Source organism: Pangasianodon hypophthalmus, chromosome 4 (genome assembly GCF_027358585.1).
Source record: "Pangasianodon hypophthalmus isolate fPanHyp1 chromosome 4, fPanHyp1.pri, whole genome shotgun sequence".
In the NCBI taxonomy this organism is placed as follows: Eukaryota; Metazoa; Chordata; class Actinopteri; order Siluriformes; family Pangasiidae; genus Pangasianodon; species Pangasianodon hypophthalmus.
In genome coordinates, this window is record NC_069713.1 from 15,079,129 (window position 1) to 15,097,135 (window position 18,007).

At 37.6% G+C, this 18,007-nt stretch overlaps 1 protein-coding gene across 2 annotated transcripts in view; it reads right to left on the reverse strand.

Annotated features, from left to right (window-relative positions):
* The window catches only part of pcxb (pyruvate carboxylase b), a 202,602-nt gene that overhangs the window by 80,802 nt on the left and 103,793 nt on the right, over nucleotides 1-18,007 (reverse strand). The window lies entirely within an intron of this gene.

Genomic DNA, 18,007 nt, shown 5'->3' on the forward strand with positions numbered 1-18,007 from the left:
TAGAAATAGAGCAGTGGGTCTATAGTGCCTGCACGAGGGCTATTTTTAGAATGGAAATACTTTGCCAGAATGTATTGCATTGCCAATAAAGCATATTTAAGCAGGGCTGAGGTGAGTAAAACATGGGGAGACGACAAGTCGTGTGTGTGTGTGTTAGTGAATGAACACCGTGTTCTCTTCTGCCTTCTGTGTTTACTTATAGCATTTCTGGGATACTAACACATGCAATCAATGATATTTGCCCAAGACATATAAATAATGGAATGTGCAGTATATTCACTATGATTTTCCTCAGTCTGAATAGACTCATTTAGCTGAATTTACAAAATTTACAACAAACCAATGTTTCAATATGTGTGTGAGTAGCAGCATTGACTATCAATGTTGCATTAACACTAGGAAGTGTGCTTTTAACAAGTCAGACATTACATCCGTGTCAGCAAAATATCTTCCAAGACATGATCTCACGGTTTGCCATTTGTAAAAATTTATTATTTTATTATTGTCCATACCTTTACTGTCCAGGTAACTCATATGAAATCAAATAGAATCCAACCACATCTCACTTGCTCATGAGATAGTTTAAAAGTGAAGCCAAAATATATTTGAGGCCCTTTAGTGGCTGGCTGCAGGACAATTTTTAACCCCGCCCACTGCCATGTTAGTAAATGGAGAACAAGCCAAACTTACATTTTAAAATTATTTTTAAAAATGTACACAAATTATTTTCAGGAATACTGTTCCGTTGTATTTACAAGTTCAGCTGACCTTGAGAAATATGTTTTATAGCAGTTACTTGATAATTAATTTTAAATGGCATGGTTGATGAAGTGATTGGCAGTTTTAGACATGACAGTCAAGCCCCATGAACGCGTACACACTTTCCAACACAAACCTGAAGCTCTACAGATCTGTAGCAAAGCCATTTCTTGTTCTGCTGAACTGTTGTAACAGACCCTCAGCAGGGAGTTCTTTGCAGTTTTTCTGGTATGTTGCTCATTTTCTTGTCTAAGCGACCTCGATATACTGATATTATAACTAGCAAACCAGCATGAGTGAATGAAGTGATGGCATGAACCAAGGCAGCTAACTCTGGCTAAATTATATAACAATTTACTACTGACTGTATGACCTCAGCTAACACTCGAAGTAGCTTGGGTAGCCAGTCATGGCTTTTTTATACGAACTCCACCAGTAGAACAAGCATCAAAGAGTGTATCAAAGAGTGCACTTCTCCATTCAGATGGGTAACTTACTACAGTTGTCAGAGAGAGCTGCAAAATAGGTTGTGTTGAGTTTAAATGTTGACTTTTCACTGTTTACCAGTATATTTTCAGTTGGTACCTTACAATAGTTACTTATACTTACATTACTTTGATTAAAATGATGGATAATGTCAGCTAGCTAGCAAATAGTAGCTCAGTCAGTCATGCTTCAAAGCTCTATAACATTTTCCTGACAACAATAAAAACAATATATGTGCGCAAATTATACGACTAAAATTTAGCATTTTACATATCAATTAATTAATAATGCTAATCACGTAAGTTGCACTTCAGGTACTAACTTTCAATGTGCATGCTTCCGGCATGAAGAAGGGGCGTGTCCACGACTAACATAAGTGGAAGAGAGGTGGACGCACTGTTAGACCAGCCATATCTACTGCACATGCTCTGCCTCTAAAGTGTCTACTGTGCAGTTGCTGGCTCCAGTTTTGACCTACTCTGCAACGTCAGCCAAAATGGCAACTTTCAATTCGACTTTTAATTTGAAAAAGGCTTCAAAACTGCACACTGGGAGAAAGTGGTGTCAACTTGTTCAATCATATATAGTCATTGGTTTGCATTCATACACATTTTGCTTAAGATTAATTGAAATTAAAGGTTTATGTGGCAATTATTGCATCCATTCCACTGTTTGATAGGATTGAAATTTCATTAGGATTGGCTTCAATTAGTTTACTGTTTGTTGTATTAAGGTTTATTCTGTAGACCTTTTTTTAATTGCAGCCGAGCCATCAGTCAAATTAGAACACACATTAGACTATGGTGATGTTTAACTTCTTTTAGCCTCAGCTTATTGTACAGTTATTCATCTTAAAGCATACTGATTGCTACTTTGAACTAATTTGAATTATTCAGTAATTACAGTAATATTAATAATACTAATGAGAGTGAAGAATGTAAATCTGGACCAAAGACTGGTCCTGGGTGTTTATAATATACACACGAACCACAACCAACACCAATACTGACACAAAGGTATTCCATTTCTCTCTCTCTCTCTCTATTACTCACACACACACACACACACACAGATAATGGCCATGACCTGTGTAGTAACTGGTATGTAATTTGATCCTGGTGCTTTATTAAGATTTAAGCCAGCTCAACCATCAGTATGACCTTCTCATAGTCTCATAGACTGTGTGTGTGTGTGTGTGTGTTTTTGTGTGTGTGTGTTTCTGCATCTGTGTATGAGTGAGAAAGGAATAAAGAGACAGAAAGCAAGTAACGGGGTGGACAGACTGAAGAAAGCTGAGCAAGTGAGAGAGAGCAGAGAAAGAGAGAGAGTGTGTATTTGTGACTGGCAGGGTGACTGCTCAAGAGCCGAGAGGCAAAGTACATATCTCGCCTTCCCCCACTTTGCCTGCAGCAAAATCCTGGCCCAATTTTCATAATTAAAAAGAAAACACACAGAGAGATAGGAAAACCACCAGTTAATTTCATAGCCTCATTTCCAAACTCCATGAACATCTATGCAATTTTCTTACTCATGGTATTTTTATACTCTGTAGCTATTCTATACAGCACAGCATGCCCAGAACAAAATCTGTCAATATGGGCTTGGCAGCTCTGTTCTCCACCTTCTGTTCTCCTCCGTCTCCAGTCAGAGGAGCTTTGAAGCCTCTGCCAGGACTCTGCTGCTGCTGAGACCACATCAACACCATTTTCCACATCAGTACAGTTTTCAGTTATGTTGGCACAAAATACCAAGCTAGGTGCCAGGAACGAGGCCTACATGGAGAGCCACTTGCTATCTGGATGACTCCACTAAAGTACATAACTGAAGGGTTTCATTCCAAAATAAACAGGCTCTTAATATTAAAAATTCCATGCCTTAGTTCGTTCAACACCAGGGTCTTCAGCTTGATCCTGAGCTCAGGCTACTATCTGTGTGAAGTTTTACATCTACTTCCTGTGTTCTTGTGGGTTTACACTGGATTCTCTGCATGTTAAATGTTCCAAAAACATGCTGGTATGTGGCTTGGTTCGCTAAATTGTCCCTGGGTGTGAATGAGTGTGTGACTATGTGAGTCCATGGTGCCCTGTGATGGACTGGCATCCCATCTGGGGTGTATTCCCACCTTGTGCATAGTGTTTGCAGGCCAAACTGGATCCAGCATGACCCTGATCGGAGTAAAGCAGTTAGTGAAGATGAAAGACTGAATGGAGAAAGTCAGGAAGCCTAAGGTTAGAGCTAGAATATACAGAATCAAACCACATCCAACCAAACTGCCCTTACTTATTCTGATGTGTACAACTGTATTTTCATGAGATCAGGTTCTACACATTACATGCATTAAAAGTAGTAATCCTTTAAACTTTCAGAAATCATCAGTAGGTAAAGATCTACATACATTCTACATACACCTTTCCTATTAGCCTTACTGAAGATACTGAATAATTAATTGTTGTTACTGAATAATTTGTTAGTATGAATCACTACACAATACAAAGGGACATTAAATGATTAGAATTTTCATATTTTGGTACTTTATGATGATTCATATTGTCTTTAGAAAAACAAAGACAAACAAAGACATTATTAGCTGCTATTCTTATTAATATTGCTCTACATCCACAGTATATCTAAGTAAACTGTTTGATTTAGACTGACAGTGTAGATATGCTAATCTTTCCCTAATATTCACATGCTAGCTAGCCTTTTTAAAAGTGTCTTTCTTTCAGTTGGAGACCTGCAACTTATTTAAAAGAAAATAAGGGCCCCAGAAAAACAGAAAAAACCAAAGTGAACATGTTACCAAGTTACTGAAGCCTGTTGTGCCTGTCTTTGTGGTGAGATACTGGAAAATATCCAAATTGCCCCACTCAGAAAAAGAGCATGAAAGGGATGCGTCATTCTGGTCCCGGCATGACACTCGTTATTTGATGCTGTTATATGTCAGCCTAAAATTGGGAGCTGAGTCATGTGGATATACTGGTGACAGATGATTTACCTTTTCATTTTGATGTGTTCGTTAAAAAGCCAGATAAAATTACACAGGACTAATTATTCACTTAGCAACAGTCAATGGTGAAATCAAGGAATGAATACATGTACTGTACTGTACATGTCTCCTCATCAAGGATATGCCTTACAGGAACAATTTAGTCTATAAATAAAATCTAAGGTGCTTAGTAAGTTTAAAGGTGTAATAATAATTTTCATTTTACTTGCACAGATAACAAGTAGAACGTGATAAAAAATACTTTACAACATTGCCATAGCACATGTGTATTATGTGGCTGAGAAAACCAGAGTGCTTGTTTGTATTCACATGGGCATCCTGTCAGTCATTTTCAGACACACCCCAATGCCTCTTCACTCCACCCCATCTGAGTTTGTTCAGGAAGAAAAAAATTATGGCTGAAATTGGCAAGTGCCCAGTATAGCCAGATAATTCTCCTGTAAGTAAAAAAAAGAAAAGACACTGTGCTTTGAAAAAACTTAACAACAAGAAATGCACTAAAGCCAGAATAAACACAGGCAGTGCTTTTCCATGAAGGAATAATTTTTACTAGTGAAGGAAATGAAGCTGTGCCAGAATTAGCGATGTTGTTCGTGGACAGGGGCTAATACTGGAGCTTAAAGATTACAAGATGTCAGGATAAAATATACAGGATAGTGAATGCACATTCTCATAAATCAGTGTGAAATTATCAGAATCAGATAATTCATCAAGATTATATTATTATAACTATTGAATGGCCGAGTGCACTTGAAAGTGATCTTATGACAGTCTTTGCTAACGCTACCTCTAGTAGAACCACCGTTGGATGGAGGGCAGAGATTTTGTACATGTGCCGGAATGGGGGCTCAAGGATGAAAAACAAATATTAGAGACCTAATCTTGGCAGATTTTGACAAATCTTGCCAAATGCACCTTTGAACTATTTGATAAAAAAGTAATAGCATAGGTAACAAGCTATTTAGCCATTCTGAACAGTTTTCCTTGAGCAATGGCTTGTTCACATAGCTAATTTGTTTCATTTCATGAAGGGTTACGTGCAACAATCATGAAAACATACCACACTAGAACCATTTACCACCATTTTCTCATTAGATACTTAGAAATTTAGCCTGAATAGAAAGTCATAAAATTTTCATGTTGTTTACATACTGTGCACTACATATTGCTTTTGGGCAAGTTTTAGTATGAGTAGTAAGTTTATTATGCTATTTCAAACAAAGACAAGGAAGAGAAGAGACAGTGTGGTCCAGCATGTGTCCTCCTTCATATGTAAAGTAAGTCATTATTCTGCTTGAAATAATTTACCAAGTGACTTGAATGTCTTTTAACTGACAATGTACACAATGCTAAGGTAGTTCTGGACATCCAACTATCAACCTAACCTAACTAGGTCATGCAGGCTTCTCCTTTGCAACATCAGCAGGATCTGGACATAGAAGGCACTCAAGTGCTTGTTCAGTCCCTTGTTATCTTGATATTGGACTACTGCAACTTGCTTCTGCCAGGACAGCCCTTTTGTGCCAGCCAGTCTCTTCGACTAATCCAGAATGCTGGTGCATGACTTGTTCTCAATCTTCCCAAGTTCTCCCACATCATCCAATTGCTGCCTTCATTGCACTGGCTTCCTTTAGCTAGATTTAAACCACTGATGCTTTCCTACAAAGCCATAAATGGACCAACCCACACCCACCTGAAGGCACTCTGCACCATGCACCCTTCAAGCAACTAGCATTGCTCAACTTGACCCACCATCCCTCAAGGTACAAAGAAGACATGTATCAAGACTTCTCTGTACTGGCACCAAGTGGTTGAATAAAATTCCCCTGGCTGTCTGAACATCTGATTCACTGTCTATCTTCAAATGGAGACTGATGCCCCACCTCTTCAGCAAGCACTTAAAATAAACCTCAACATGTACATTTTTCTTGCTGTACCATCTTGTATGAACTCCTCTCTGACAGGGTTTTATGCTGATAGTGTTCTTAGATTCTGGCCTATTTGTTCTGGCATGAGGATATTATGGTTTTGATGAAGGCTGCAAAGCACTTCTATAGGTCTGTGGATAAGGGAGTCTGCTAAATGGATAATAACTGTGGATAAGGGAGTCTGCTAAATGCTGTAAATGTAAATGTAACAGGTTTATGGACATGTTTTAACCTTGGATTAAGCCACCCAGCAATAGACTCATGTGCAACAAGTATAAGCTATAAGATCACAATGAGAAATTTCACCACTATCTTCTTTGACATAATGCAGCATCTTTTTCAAATTTTCCAACTGGTCCACCATAACATTCAATGTAGTGTTGAGTACATGCATGCTTTGGTTTTGTGGTCCACCATGAGATGGGCAGACGCCAGTCTTATAGTGATGTATAGCTTTATGTCTGGCTTGAGAATCCAAACAGGAAAGAGAGCAACATGATTTTTTCTTCACTGACCTACTGCCTCTGAAACAAGCTGCTTGATGTGATGGGGCATTCATTTGCAGCTTATAAAGATCAAAAGAAGAACATCACCATGATAGGGATAATCCTCAACTTTTTCTATATAAAGTTAAGATGTAATAGGTCTTTTGGACTTTAGAAGGACAAGAATAAGCAAACATGACACCAACATCTTGAAGAAGCATGGCTTATACATTCTCATATGGTCCAACATTCCATAATGCTGGAGTATTGGACTTTATTTTGGACAGCCACATATTCTGGGAAAACATACCAGCATACTCTCTTATGTAATAACAAGAAATGGGGCATGTCCAATGCCAGACCTATTTCCATGATATCTACACAGTGACTTCCACTACACATTCTACAACCAGGTAGTGACTGCTACTGAAGGGACAGGAGTTCTATGCACTGCATAGAAAATAAGCTTTTGTGTTCATCTTTGCATGGTCTAATAATTCAGTGTAACTGAGATTTTTACATTATGAAAAATGAAGTATGTATTTACGAAGCACATTTATTTATTTATTCTCTGTGTAAATATTGGGTCAAGTCAGAGCTTTTGAATTTTGCATGTATTTGTGATTAACCAAGGTCTTGGGTATTATAATTTTATAATGTTTTTTGCTACTCTGCTCAGGTCTCATATGTTTGTGTTTAATACCTATTTTTTCCCTATATCTCTGTGTGAAATCTTTTATGAGTAGCCTTGTTACTGTGGTTCTGTTTTTTTTTTAGTTTTTTCCTAGGTTTTAGTTCTAATGTTTTCTGGGTTTGACCTCTGACTATCTGGATTTCTGGATTATGCTTACATTAACCTTATCTGTCTGTGTTCTGACCCTAGTATTGGACATCCATCTGCCTCTGGCTCAAACAAATGTTACAGCTATAAAACAAAATATATTTTTAAAAAATATTCATCTGATTGTTATATAACAAATAAACTCTGATTAAAAGAAAATTAGAGCACATTTAATTTCTATTGTTGCAATAACAATGCAAGTGTAAAAACTAAAATTATCTAAAATTACTGTCATTGAAAAACATATTTTTTGGAGTGAAACTCTGACTATATAGCATTGTTCAGAAGTCTTCATGCTATCTATAAATTGACCATGCAATGTGCACTGGTATGATAAATAGTATATGAATATAGCATGGTTGCTCAGATACCACTGAATGGATTTCTGTGTAAATGAACATGTCTCAACAGAACAAAATAGAAGCCAGCTGCCACAGATTTTCATTGTCTCTGAGTGCTTAATTAGCACAGATAATACAGTGCAATGGTGGCTGTTACAGAACACATCTGTTGTTCTTCCTAAGTCCAGACTGCCATGCTGGATCCAAACACCAACTGGACAATTAACACTAGATTCAGCATGGTAACGCATAATGCCACTCAACTATGCTGGACAATCAGTGAAGCTTGAGTCATGTGACAATTCGTTTGGATGCTGGTACTTATATCCTGATTGTGTGATGTGCTACAAAATCAATTTCGGTGATTAGCAGAATCACCCTAACCCTTATGTTATACTTTATATATCTTATTATATGGCTCAATGGAATACTGTAATCAGTCGTGTAAATCTGAATCTGTATTCTGATCACCCTGACATTTATTTTGTGCTAATGACCAGGTGACTCCATTATCCCATACTTAATATTTGCCTAAACTACAGCAGTTGTCATGACAGCAATATATCTAATTTTTGTCTGTGGAGACTATTAGGACAGTAGCTTGAATTTATACACAAATAAGGCATTAAAAAAACCAATGCTTATGATGCACTAAGCGAGACTGGATTTTCAATATCTTCCCCCAGAGCCTTTGCAGAGGAAATCAACTGGGACCAGATACAGAAAATTAAATCTTGCCACAGACTTGCTCGTGTTTTTTGAGCTTTAAAAGAGTCAAACGTAATTGCTGCCTGAAATTCACAATGTAAACAAGCTAGCAGCCTTTTAAATGACAGTACATTCCCTTATTTCATTCAGTTGTCATTGCCAAGGAATAACATTATCACAGCCAGGTGCAAGCTAATTTATGAACGCGTTAATTCATTATTCTCTCATTAACCCATATGATAGAAGCAGGTCAGTTAAATCCTTTAGACACATGTGCTCAGTAAAATTATTGTTACAGGAGTTATATGTAAAGTATATCAGACAGTTCATGTTAATCATTTTGTAAAATAGCAATTCTATTAAAAGGAAATATCAGCCAATATCAAACATTTGTTTCTATCTAAAATTCTGCTAAAGTTAATTTATTCTCATGGCTGCTCTGTGCCCCTAGCAATCCAGAACAATTTTAACTTAATTCAAAGGCCCTCATAGGATTTCAAACAGCTTCCATGGCAGAGGACATCTGGCAAATGCCGTAACTAAGACAGCATAACCCTCTATTCTCTAAATGATCTCCTGTTGAGTGTCCCATCTTATAAAGCCCTGGGCAGTTGGGTAGATGACTACTTATCTTTTAACACACATGAACACGAAAGTCTTTACTCTGGAATTAATATGAGATTCCTCTACAGAAATAGACCCAGTTCAAATTGAATTACTCAAGACTGGTTCCGGTCTTTATAACTTTTATTGCTATATATTATTTTTTGATATTATTGCCAGTATCTACTGGGTCCTCCAGCTAATACCAGTGGAAATCAATGAGGAACAATGAACTGTCACAAATTTGATTTGTCTTACGCAATATGCCCCTATCAGTTTTCACTATAGTGGCTGCTCAGACTGGTTTCATGAATATGCTCACACACTTTTCAATGCTGTTATTGGAATGACACAATTATGTAGTATAACATCATTCGTGTCTGATGTTCATTCATTCAATTTCATTAAAAGTGCTTTACACACCCCCATACACACACATACTCACACACATTTAAATGAAGGGTTAATTTATAGTACCTAGTCTAACCTCCTGGTGTTATGAAACTGGAGAAACCAGAGGAAACCCATGTGGACATTGGGAGAACATGCAAAACTCCTCACAGACAGTAGCCCACGATAGGATCAGACTGGGAATCCTGGAGCTGTAGGGAGGCAACACCACCTATTGCACCACCGTGCCGCCTGCATGGCTGATATTATTTAAGCTAATCAGCTTTGGAAGCACTCATATTTCATATTTCTTCAGCCTCTTTTTTTTGCATTACTAAAATCATCCATTTTTTAATCCATGTTTTTAAAAAATGGATGATTTTAGTGATGTATGACTCTCAATTAAAAAACTTTACAAAGAAATAATCATTATTACAGTGAAGTATAAGTTAACTGCAAAGTATCAGCTAATGGATTAAGAGTAGTAATGTTATAAAATTAGTTAAACAAACAAACAAACAAACAAATAAGAAATAATTACTTTCTTATTAATGAGCCTAAATGCCTAAAAAGGACCACACACTGACCCAAGCTCTATAATTAATGTTAATCTATATAGATGCTTAAGCATTTCCACTTGCATCAAATATTGAAACAATTACAGTATTGAGGACTGCATAATAATTATCATATTTAAGTAATTGTAAATAAGACTTAACTGTGGTGTAAAATTTTACTTGTCTAGTGTCATTTCTACATTATATTTACACTTTACTATATAAAACAGTGTCACCAGTTAACATAAGTAGTAAACATTGAGCTCCTTAAGCCACCTTCTTTAGGTCATCCATCCATTCTTATTTTTGCTTTTACTTATATTATTAAACAGTCATATTTCTTTAGCTTCTTTTCATAGATTCGTCTCTCTCTTCCTCTTTTCTGTATACTTTTTGTAACTTTAGCTCAAATTCTCTGACATTTTTACAATTTCATGAACTATGCCCCCCTGGCAATGGTACATCTAGTTTCAGTTTCCCCCCTGCCTTGCTTTCTCCTACTGTCTGACTTTGTTGCCATGCTTGCAGGGCTCCATCAGTCCAGCCAAGAACTTGGCCTGCTCCTGTCAGCTCTCCTGCTGTGCTAACTCCCCACCAGAGACGCTAGCTTGTGCTAATGCGGGAAATCTACTGCTTTCCACAGCTGAGCTGCATGGCATGCATGCTAATCATCAAAACACATGGCACGGCAATTGCAAAATGCTGAACACTGCAGCAATTCAAACTGTGGTTACCGCTGGAACTCAAAACTATGGTGTATACATACACTGATCAGCCATAACATTAAATCCACCTACCTAATATTGTGTAGGTCCCTCTTGTGCCACCAAAACAGATCTGACCCGTTGAGTCATGGACTCCACAAGACCTCTGAAGGTGTGCTGTGGTATCTGGCACCAAGACGTTAGCGGCAGATCCTTTAACTCCTGTAAGTTGTGAGGTGGGGCCTCCATGAATCAGACTTGTTTGTCCAGCACATCCCACAGGTGCCCGATTGGACTGAGATCTGGGGAATTTGGAGGCCAAGTCAACACCTTGAACTCTTTGTCATGTTCCTGAAACCATTCCTGAACAATTTTTGCAGTGTGGCAGGGCACATTATCCTGCTGAAAGAAACCACTGCCATTAGGGAATACTGTTGCCTTGAAGGGGAGTATTTGGAGAACATTGCCCAGGGCATTACACTTCCTCCGCCGGCTCGCCTTCTACCCATAGTGCATCTTGGTGCCATCTCTTCCCCAGGTAAGCGACACACATGCACCTGGCCGTCCACATGATGTAAAAGATGATGTGCCCGTTGTAGACGCTTTTAGTGGTGGACAGTGGCCAGCATGGGCACTCTGACGGGTCTGCGGCTACACAGCCCCATAAGCAGCAAGCTATGATGCATTAATTTTGTTCAGCAGTATTTTCTTCAGTAGCTCTTCTGTGGGATCAAATGGGCTAGCCTCCACATTGATGCGCTCCACACGATCATCAATGAGCCTTGGGCGTACATGGCCCTGCTGCTGGTTCACCGTTTGTCCATCCTTGGGCCACTTCTGGTAGGTAGTAACTACTGCATACTGGGAACACCCCACAAGACCTGCCGATTTGGAGATGCTCTGACCCAGTAGTCTAGCTATCACAATTTGGCTCTTGTCAAAGTCCCTCGGATCCTTATGCTTGCCCATTTTTCTTTCTTCAAACGCATCAACTTCAAAAACTGACTGTTCACTTCCCGACTAATATATCCCACCCCTTTACAGGTGCCATTGAAATCATAATCAATGTTTTTCACTTCACCTGTCAGTGGTATTAATGTTATGACTGATCGGTGTAGGGTATATATGATCCAGCTGAACACTGGTAATGCTACAAAAGGCAATTCATTGTACATTCAAAGAACATGACTTTATATGTTTATATTCTAAACACAAAAGCCATGGGGGGTGGTGGGGGTTTGGGGAAGGAGAGGTGTTGCACATGAAATAACCCTTTTACATATTTAATCAGAATCATCCGCTTAACAACAAACCCATTCGACATGCCTGTCTACTGTTAATGGCTTGTTTATGCTGGCTTTCAGCAATTTGGGCCACAACTGCATAATTTGCTGGTGGTAATAATGGCATACAGTTTGATAGAGAGGCACTTAGCAGTCTCGTCAGGATAAATAAATAAAAGGAAATAAATAGAACTGGGCCTGATGTCTGAAGAGTTTGTTTCATTTGGTGACAATGGCATTGGCTGAATGCAGAAAGGGCTTTAATCAATGTGAGTTAAAGAAATGGACAAATGGATCACTGAGTAGATGGAGCATGAAAATAGAGGGGTATATTAAAGGGGTGAAATAGAAGGGCATTAATGTGTACAAATAAAGGGATTTTGCAAGGGGTTGTGAGATGGAGAGAGGAAAATTTAAGGGAGACACAGAAAGTTCTATTTCTAGTTTCAATTAAGTGCTGCGTTCATGACAATTAACAAGTGTCTCAACAAAAGCAATCAATTCAATCAGCCATAACAAAATGGAAGCAAAAAAAATCAACACTGAAGCAAATATCAATGCAGAGCAACAAAAATTGAAGGACAGAGTGGAGGAAATGGAGGAGACTGAGAAAGTTTCAGAGAAAGTTTTTTTTTTTTAATTCACGTGTGTGTCTTTTTTAGCATGTCACACATATCTAGGCATTATTCATGCATATCATATACTTCATTCCAAGTGTGCTGGCACATAAAGTAGGCTCAGTAAAACCATCCCATGGATCATAGAACATGCATAAATGCAATTATTGAAAAGTATTCATTACATATATTTTTCATAAAATATGTTTCTCTCTCATCAAAAATGAGTTGTACAAACTACTCAAAAAGCTCTCTTAATTTGATCTAAATCAAATTTCCTTCAGATATCAGATAGCAAATTATTATTATGATTATTATGATTATTATGATTATTATTATTATTATTATTATTTCTTATCTTGGTGATGCAACCATCATCAAGTCATATATCATTCTGAGATGATTTTGTCCATTGGACTAGTGCCCCATTTAATAGAATTATAATTATATATTAATAGTAATAACTTACCTACATTACAACTGTGTGTCTCTGATCTACAATAACGTTTATACCCATATTATATTATACATTTTCATGTTTAAAATTCATTTTGAACACAACAATATGCAATTATCCACAAAGACATCAGAGAAGAAAAATATCTGTGGCAAAGGTCCAGAAAGCAATGATGAAAAATGAAACAGTGGAAAGCTATGGATGTACAGCGGCTCCCAAATGTGTCTTGCAGAATGCTAACCACTGAATGAACTCAATCACATCAGCATGGTCATAGAGTGCTCTGTAACTACAGAGGAATGAGCCTAATGAAGGTGATCTATGATTTCTAAATGGCTTAAAGAAACAGTAGTAACATTATTTGAAAGACAATATTAGTTGACCACAGAAAATAATGACCTCTGATAGTAAGAGATGTCAAAGTCAGAGTTAGAAAGAGACTGTAAAGAGACTGTAAAAGCTGTACTTGAAATGTTTTTATAGTGGTAAGTTGTACACATAATCTTGCATAATAAGACTTGTGAAAGGTCTTATCCTGCAATCTGTTCATTGTGTCCTGCCTTTAAGGCACATGCAGGGGTGAATGAGTTTCTAATTACATGCTATCTACACCTTCATGGTTGTTCCCTCATTTTCTCCCCAGCTTGGTCTCTGCAAGCACTAGCCAGCTCTACCGCGATCACACGACATCTACCAACTGGAGAGGGTGGGGCTAGCACGTGTTTCCTCTGAGAAACGTGAAGCCAGCCAACCACATCTTTCCGATCTGCTGCTCATGCAGCATCACAGGGCAGTGTAACACACTTGGAGGAAAGTGCTATCTGCCCTGTTCTGCATGCATGTGTTCACAGACACCCGCAATTGGCTATTTTCGCTGAGTGACAGGAAAGTATGCCATCTCTCCCACCCAGAGAGTGCGGCCAGTTTTCCTCTCACAGATGACTGTGGTGTTGTTGGGATTCGCACTAGCAAATGTCTTCTGTTCTGAAAAGGTATCCTGTGGCAGGAGCCTTAATGACATTTACAAAGCGCTGACACCCGTGACTCCTTCTATAAATGTTAAATAAATATTTCCTAACAGAAACCTGCACCATATAAACACATTTTTATTCATTTATTAATCATCTTACATTATGCAGCCTGCCTACAAGTCCCTGGGAATGAGTCGTTACTATAGAAACAATAACTCATTAATATATACCTGTGATCTGAATTACAGCCAGCACTATTGTCAGTGCTGTTGTTATAGAAAGTGTCTCAACATCTTTTGATCAATCAGATTCAAGATTAGATTCAACTCTAATGTAGTATAAATGTATAAAACATTGGAACAAGCCAATGGTAAATTAATGGTACAAACCATTTACATCACTTCCTAATCAGTACTACTGGAAGAGAAAAAAAGTACACTACATGTCCAGTGGTATCCAGATACCCCTCCTAATGAACGTGTTTGGCCATTTAGGGTATGTGGATTTCCTGACACAGCTGTTAAATTGTGCACACTGCAATCAGCTTGCACAATGCCAAGTCTTGGTTGGAAAGCTGTAAAGCTCATTCTCTTAAGTAATGTATCATCCAGACTGACAGAAGAGTCTTAGTTTGGTGGATGCTTGGAGATTATCACTTGGCTCAATTCCTAAACTGTGGTGTTGTCAGTGGAGGGATAATGATTTGGGGCTGGAAAAATATCCCATTATGCTGAGAAAATGCCACGTCATTACATGAAAATAACACGTCTTTATGAGAAAAATATCACATTATCACATGAAAATATTGCGTCATTACGAGAAAAATATAATGTTATCACATGAAAATATCACATTATGCCGAGAAAAATGCCACGTCATTACATGAAAATAACACGTCATTATGAGAAAAATATCACATTATCACATGAAAATATTGCATCATTATGAGAAAAAATCATGTTATTACATGAAAATATCATGTCATTATGAGAAAAATATCATGTTATCACAAGACAATATCATGTCATTATGAGAAAAATATTATGTTATCACAGGAAAATATCATGTAATTACAAAAAAAATATCATGTTATTACATGGAAAGATCAAATTATTATGAGAAAACGTCACGTTATTTCTCCAAATATCACATTACCCGGACAAAATGTATTGTTACAGGAAATATCATATGCAAACTAAATATGTTATAAAAGCAACTGATCTTGTTTTTACAATATAGCCTGGTTACCAGTTCATAGGTTCTGGCAAATGGCGTAGTCGAGTCTTTTGAGTTGAGATTCAAAGAATCAATTCACAGTATTTACACAGATGCAAAAAATTGGTCAGACCTCTTAGAGGTTGTTTTATTCCTAGCTGATCAACTTGAACAACATGGGAAAATTAATGGTTACAAATTACAGCATATTAAATGTCTACAGGCTAGATATGTTGTTACACAAAATGCTGTCTAGCTTCTATTAAAAACTTTGAATCCTCGTGAATTGCCTTTGATGCAAGCTGTACAGGATCCCAGGTCCTAACTTTACGCCTGTGACTCGTATTTACACGGTATTTCTTCCTAACAACATGATATTTGACGAAATAACATAATGTTTTTTCTCATTACAACATGATGTTTTTCTTGTAAAAACATTATATTTTCATGTAATAATGCAATTTTTTCATTATAATGTGATATTTTCACGTAATAACGAGACATTTTCACATAATAACATATCTTTCTTGTGTTAATGAGATATTGATTTTTTTTATTTCATGCGTGGCAGCACAGAGCTTCTGTAATTCTCAGACTAAGACGCTGCAAAAAATAAATGATAAATAAATAAATAAATAAATAATGCTTTTGCTCCTCTGGGAGTAGATGAGTCTGCAATTTAATAGAATAGCTGTTGTGTTCTCGAGAATATGAACCTCTGAAACTGAAACTGAAATCTGAATCTGAAACTGTTCTGTCTCCCTTTTTTTTTTTTTTTTAACAGGTGTCTGCTCCAAACAGCTCCAAACACATGATTTAGGTTTATTTCTAGTGATATCAAAGGATTGGGGTAGGATTAGCTGTCTTATTGGAGGGCTAAAAATTCCTAATACATATACAGTATAGCATTACAGTGAAACTATTAAGGTTGACTCTCATAGTAAAATAGAAAGCTTCATTTTCATATTTCATGTCCAGTGGTTCACATCCTGCTGGTCTCATGCTGTGTTTCCATTGAACAGCTACACTTGCTGTTATTCAGATTAAAGAGCATGAAACTTTGGTTCCATCATTTGTCTATTTGTGTAATTTATGCTCTGATAAAGGAATGTGTTCTTAGTCTGTTCACTACTTTAAAGACATGTAGAGAAAAGGATGGGAGTAAGTAATCCACCTTGTTTGTAGTCAGTAGCACCGCTGTTCTATTTCAGTTGTCTTCTAAATCACTGCTGATCGTGTGTTATACAGTAGATGTGTCAGCAAAGTGGGATTAAAAGAAATAGCTCAAATTCAGAACAAATCTAGAGGACATTGCACCCTATATCTAATCATTTATCACAAATTTTAATTATAAGTTGTGTAAACCTATTGTCTGGGCTAAAAAAAAAAAAAACAGCTCCCAGCTTAACTACTTAAAAACATGCTGTTATGCTATTTCTTCATACAGCAACTGGTGGTGCTACTGTTTTTGGTCCCACAAAAATGCAGAATCAGCCACAAGGTATTGGTTAACAGCAACGTGGAAGCCAAAAATTAAACCTTTAAAAAAACATATTTTCTTTGAAAGAGAAGGATTTGCCATGCCAACATATTTACAGCTGCAAGCCCTTCTTACGACTTCATTCCTATTAAATCAAGCAAAATCCAATCACATCCGTGTCTCTTGTTTGAATTTTTAGATATTTTTATGAAATGTAGGTTTATCAATGTATTTCTAAACACAGTATAAACAGAATATATTATATATGCAATACATTTTAATTCTAAATGAATGGGATTTCAGACAGTTTAGACTTATTTTGTGTAAAGCAGTTTTGAGACAGAAGTTTCCTGTTTCAGTGTCAATTCCCTTGCGAATGAAGAGAGATCCTTGCAGAAATGGTTTGTCGAGTGGAGTGGATGAATGTGGCTCATGAAACATCCTTTGGTAGGAATTGGAGTGCTCTTGGCAAGGCGGACCTAATCGCCCAACATCAGCGTCTGACCTCACTAATGCTCTTGTGGCCGAATGGAATGAAATGCCCACAGCAATGTTCTGACATGTACTGTAAAGAAGAATGCTTTATGATCCTGCTAGCCTGGGCAGACAGGCAGAAAGGAGACCAGCTGTGTGCCTTTATGTGTGTTTACTGTGGTCTCTTTATCAGATTTCCATCTAAGGTCATCCCTCTCTATTCCTCTTGCTCGCTCACTTACTCATCACGTTCGAACGTGCCTTCTGAAATCTGACATGGCTAGATGAAGAAGAGCTTCTGAAGAGCAGTATAACATTCACGTCTGTGCATGACATTTCCATGTGTATAGCATCGCAAGGACGATTGTTTTTCTTTGATCCTGTGAAAGGGTTAGACTTTCACATGATACACATTTCACCCTTATATTAGGACACAAGGGCACAAGGGAAACCTGATCTATTTCTTCTGATCTGTCCTTTTTTTCAGAGCTCCCCTCATGTTTATCCATCATCCCACTCATCCCTCACTCCTCTCTCTCACCATGGCTCATTTTCCCTCCCTCATTCCTCTGTGTTCTACTGCTTCTTAGAAAGCCGGTCACATCAATTCCACCGCATAATCCTGATTAAAGCTTCAAAGTCCCTTCCACTCCTCCTCTAGCAGACACATCTCATTTTTGTTGGCGTGCATGAGAAAGCAG